The sequence below is a fragment of the Bufo gargarizans genome, chromosome 5 (genome assembly GCF_014858855.1).
Source record: "Bufo gargarizans isolate SCDJY-AF-19 chromosome 5, ASM1485885v1, whole genome shotgun sequence".
NCBI lineage: Eukaryota > Metazoa > Chordata > Amphibia > Anura > Bufonidae > Bufo > Bufo gargarizans.
The window spans coordinates 15,591,086-15,597,085 of NC_058084.1; the positions used below are offsets into that span (position 1 = coordinate 15,591,086).

A 6,000-nucleotide genomic window follows, 5' to 3' on the forward strand; every position below is an offset into this window, starting at 1 on the left:
CATTTTTCTATGGAAATTCCAGAGATAGCTGAGCACTGTACTCTGCTATCTCTGGAACCCCCAAATAAATTAATGGAGTGGCCATGCATGAATGAGTAAGTCAAGTAAATGGCAGTTTAGTCATACAGAATGACAAACTCAGATCTGCTACATACTACACATATATTGCACCAAAGCATCAGAGTCATTGCAATCAGCTGATATGTGCTGGTGAATTGTGGAGTAAATGCTTGAAATCTTTGGTGTTGCAGGGGAGCTGAGAACATTTATCACAATCAGAGTTTGACCGTTGCTTTCAGTTACGCTTGTGGAGCTCTGAAACTTAATTAGAGGTTCATATTGGGTTAAACTACCCCAATAGGAAATATAGTATTTATCAAAATCAAAAAAACTGTTCTTAACAGTTCTTATCTTCGTAGGGGTCTAAGCTCTGGTTTTCAGATACAGCAATCCAAATCCCATGTATTGACATAGAGATAATGATACAAATTGAGCTGCATGCAACCACCACTAGGGGGAGCTCAGGAGCCTAACATATACAGATATATACAGCCACCACTAGAGGGCACCCAGGAGCTTACTGCATACTGTATATACAGCCACCACTAGAGGGAGGTCAGAAGATTACTGCATACTGTTCATACAGCCACTACTAGAGGGAGCTCAGGAGATTACTACATACAGCTCTATACAGCCACTACTAGAGGGAGCTCAGGAGATTACTGCATACAGATATATACAGCCACCACTAGAGAACGCTCAGGAGCTAACAGCATACAGATATATACAACCACCACTAGAGGGCACTCTGGAGCTTACCATATACAGAAATATACAGTAGAGGTGGCTCAGGATCTTACTTCTTACAGATATATACAGCCACCTCTAGCGGGAGCTCAGGAGATTACTATATACAGATATATACAGCCACCACCAGAGGGAGCTCAGGAGATTACTACATACAGATATATACAGCCACCACTAGAGGGAGCTCAGGAGATTACTACATACAGATATATACAGCCAGCACTAGAGGGAGCTCAGGAGATTACTACATACAGATATATACAGCCTCCACTAGAGGGAGCTCAGGAGATTACTGCATACAGATATATACAGCCATCACTAGAGGGAGCTCAGGAGATTACTACATACAGATATATACAGCCTCCACTAGAGGAAGCTCAGAAGATTACTACATACAGATATATACAGCCACCACTAGAGGAAGCTCAGGAGATTACTACATACAGATATATACAGCCACCAGTAGAGGGAGCTCCGGAAATTACTACATACAGATTTATACAGCCATCACTAGAGGGAGCTCAGGAGATTTCTGCATACAAATATATACAGCCACCACTAGAGGGAGCTCAGGAGATTACTGTATACAGATATTTACAGCCACCACTAGAGGGAGCTCAGGAGCTACTTCATACAGATATATACAGCCACCACTAGAGGGAGGTCAGAAGATTACTGCATACTGTTCATACAGCCATCACTAGAGGGAGCTCAGGAGATTACTACATACAGATATATACAGCCACCACTAGAGGGAGCTCAGGAGATTACTGCATACAGATATATACAGCCACTACTAGAGGGAGCTCAGGAGATTACTACATACAGATATATACAGCCATCACTAGGGGAGCTCAGGAGATGACTACATACAGATATATACAGCCATCACTAGGGGAGCTCAGGAGATTACTGCATACAGATATATACAGCCACTACTAGAGGGAGCTCAGGAGATTACTACATACAGATATATACAGCCACCACTAGAGGGAGCTCAGGAGATTACTACATACAGATATATACAGCCACCACTAGAGAGAGCTCAGGAGATTACTACATACAGATATATACAGCCATCACTAGGGGAGCTCAGGAGATTACTGCATACAGATATATACAGCCACCACTAGAGAGAGCTCAGGAGATTACTACATACAGATATATACAGCCACCACTAGAGGGAGCTCAGGAGATTACTACATACAGATATATACAGCCACCACTAGAGGGAGCTCAGGAGATTACTACATACAGATATATACAGCCACCACTAGAGAGAGCTCAGGAGATTACTACATACAGATATATACAGCCACCACTAGAGGGAGCTCAGGAGATTACTACATACAGATATATACAGCCATCACTAGGGGAGCTCAGGAGATTACTGCATACAGATATATACAGCCACCACTAGAGAGAGCTCAGGAGATTACTACATACAGATATATACAGCCATCACTAGGGGAGCTCAGGAGATTACTGCATACAGATATATACAGCCATCACTAGGGGAGCTCAGGAGATTACTGCATACAGATATATACAGCCACCACTAGAGGGAGCTCAGGAGATTACTACATACAGATATATACAGCCACCACTAGAGGGAGCTCAGGAGATTACTGCATACAGATATATACTGCCACCACTAGAGGGAGCTCAGGAGATTACTACATACAGATATATACAGCCATCACTAGGGGAGCTCAGGAGATTACTGCATACAGATATATACAGCCACCACTAGAGGGAGCTCAGGAGATTACTACATACAGATATATACAGCCACCACTAGAGGGAGCTCAGGAGATTACTACATACAGATATATACAGCCATCACTAGAGGGAGCTCAGGAGATTACTACATACAGATATATACAGCCACCACTAGAGGGAGCTCAGGAGATTACTGCATACAGATATATACAGCCACTACTAGAGGGAGCTCAGGAGATTACTACATACAGATATACAGCCACCACTAGAGGGAGCTCAGGAGATTACTACATACAGATATATACAGCCACCACTAGAGGGAGCTCAGGAGATTACTACATACAGATATATACAGCCACCACTAGAGGGAGCTCAGGAGATTACTGCATACATATATACTGCATATATTTTATATATATATATATAAATATAGATTTTTCTTTAAATTCAGGTATAATTGCAGAAATTTGTACCTTACATGTAGGGCTGTGAATCCCATCCAGCTGTTCATGAATTCTTATGATCTTGTCTCCAAATATTTGACATTTAAACTTGAGAATCCCTGGGGGATAAATGGAGAGAGAGAGAGAGGTAGAGATCGTCACTGACGTAATTATATTTACTAGAAACCTTACTGATCTACTTTACATCTCAGTGGCCATGATATACAGTCAGATAGAACAAAGATAGATGTAGACAGATGTCGTCCCTGTACAATGGATGCAGCCAGTGCTGAGTATACAGCGGTCAGTGCTCCACAGCAGTGCAGTCCCGTTACAATGGATGCAGCTGGTGCTGAGTATACAGCAGTCAGTGCTCCACAGCAGTGCAGTCCCTGTACAATGGATGCAGCCGCTGCTGACTATACAGCGGTCAGTGCTCCACAGCAGTGCAGTCCCTGTACAATGGAAGCAGCCGGTGCTTAGTATACAGCGGTCAGTGCTCCACAGCAGTGCGGTCCCTGTACAATGGATGCAGCCGGTGCTTAGTATACAGCGGTCAGTGCTCTACAGCAGTGCTGTCCCTGTACAATGAATGCAACCAGGGCTGAGTATATAGCGGTCAGTGCTCTACAGCAGTGAGGTCCCTGTACAATGGATGCAGCTGGTGCTTAAAATATAGCGGTCAGTGCTCCACAGCAGTGCTGTCCCTGTACAATGGATGCACCCGTTGCTGACTATACAGCGGTCAGTGCTCCACAGCAGTGCAGTCCCTGTACAATGGAAGCAGCTGGTGCTTAGTATACAGCGGTCAGTGCTCCACAGCAGTGCTGTCCCTGTACAATGGATGCAGCCGGTGCTGACTATTCAGCGGTCAGTGCTCCACAGCAGTGCAGTCCCTGTACAATGGAAGCAGCTGGTGCTTAGTATACAGCGGTCAGTGCTCTACAGCAGTGCTGTCCCTGTACAATGAATGCAACCAGGGCTGAGTATATAGCGGTCAGTGCTCTACAGCAGTGAGGTCCCTGTACAATGGATGCAGCTGGTGCTTAAAATACAGCGGTCAGTGCTCCACAGCAGTGCAATCCCTGTACAATGGATGCAGCTGGTGTTTAAAATACAGCGGTCAGTGCTCTACAGCAGTGCAGTCCTGTACAATGGACGCAATTGGTGCATAGTATACCGTGGTCAGTGCTCTACAGCAGTGAGGTCCCTGTACAATGGATGCAGCTGGTGCTTAAAATACAGCGGTCAGTGCTCCACAGCAGTGCTGTCCCTGTACAATGGACGCAGTTGGTGCATAGTATACCGTGGTCAGTGCTCTACAGCAGTGCAGTCCTTGTACAATAAATGCAACCAGGGCTGAGTATACAGCGGTCAGTGCTCCACAGCAGTGCGGTCCCTGTACAATGGATGCAGCTGGTGCTTAAAATACAGCGGTCAGTGCTCTACAGAAGTGCTGTCCCTGTACAATGGATGCAACCGGGGCTGAGTATACAGCGGTCAGTGCTCCACAGCAGTGCAGTCCCTGTAAAATGGATGCAGCCGGGGCTGACTATACAGCGGTCAGTGCTCCACAGCAGTGCTGTCCCTGTACAATGGATGCAGCCGGGGCTGAGTATACAGCGGTCAGTGCTCCACAGCAGTGCAGTCCCTGTAAAATCAATGCAAGCGGGGCTGATTATACAGCGGTCAGTGCTCTACAGCAGTGAGGTCCCTGTACAATGGATGCAGCTGGTACAGAGTATACAGCGGTCAGTGCTCTGTATCACTTAGGATATGTTTAGATACACCAACCCAAAAGACTGTATTGACAGATGATAGCCTTACATACACTGGACAGTATCACTTATGAGAGGCTCAGATACAGTGGCTTTTCAGTGAGTATCAAACATGAAAGGCTTTGGCTCAGCAGAAAGTATCATATACAGTATGAAAGGATTAGCCACTTGTCAGTATCACACATGCTAGACTTAGATTCACAGATCAGCAGACAGTATCACACAGGAGAGGATTAGATACACAGCTCAGCAGACAGTATCACACATGGTAGGATTAGATACAATGCTCAGCGAATGGTATCACACATGGTAGGCTTAGATACAGTGGCTTATCAGATAGTATCACACATGATAAAATTAGATACACAGCTCAGCAGACAGTATCACACATGATAGGATTAGATACAGCAGCTCATCAGACAGTATCATACATGATAGGCTTAGATACATCCGCTCTGTATGAGTGATACAGTAGGATACAGGATAGTCTCTCTACTGATGACCCGTTGATATCATGTCTCATCTTCCCTCCACTTACCGCAGGTGCAGACGGTCCCGGCCACAGATGTTCGGAGATGAAATGACAGGACGGTCTGCGAGAAGCCCAGGGATACAGGATCCAGCCCTCCGTTTACTTTGGCATTGACGTCAGCCGCTCCTCTGCATCCTCTGCTAAGTTTAGGATAAGGACGTCCTTAAAGGACAAGAAAAAAAAGCCTATGTCTGGGAACTGCTGGACGGGCTCATGGAAGATCAGAAGGCTAGCAAAAGTCTTAGCACCATCAGTAACATCACTCTCCATCACTGCAAAAGTCTTAGCACCATTGGTGACATCACCCTCTATCACTGCAAAAGTCTTAGCACCATTGGTGACATCACCCTCTATCACTGCAAAAGTCTTAGCAACATTGGTGACATCACTCTCTATCACTGCAAAAGTGACACTACATTTATGTAATGTTTGACATGGTGTTAATCAGAAGGAAAGCCTAAAACTCCAGGGCCCCATTGTGCAAGTCTTTTCACCGTTCGATGACATCACATTCCGCCACAGCTGATGACATCATCCTGTACCCACGATGCCCTCATTTATAGAGTGAGATTTTACTGCCAGTACATATACCGCATATCCTATATAATAAAAGTGCAGTGTGAGTGCGCTGTTGTCCATGTGTGTGTCACCAGTTTTGGACTGGGCATGCGCGGCGGGGAAACCAATCAGGACACAGCGCTCCACATGCAGCCGCACC

At 45.5% G+C, this 6,000-nt stretch overlaps 1 protein-coding gene across 2 annotated transcripts in view; it reads right to left on the reverse strand.

Moving 5' to 3' along the window:
- Positions 1 to 5,390, reverse strand: part of GPR20 (G protein-coupled receptor 20) — a 54,624-nt gene extending 49,234 nt beyond the window's left edge. The window contains exons 1-2 of one of the 2 annotated variants that reach the window (XM_044294539.1): positions 5,289 to 5,390; positions 3,008 to 3,091 (exon numbers count right to left, since the gene is read on the reverse strand). The gene's annotated coding sequence lies outside the window, so the exon portion shown is untranslated. Of the gene's footprint in view, positions 1 to 3,002; positions 3,092 to 5,288 lie in introns of both variants that reach the window. The other variant, XM_044294538.1, reaches the window with a different exon arrangement.
- Positions 5,391 to 6,000: the final 610 nt, after the last annotated feature.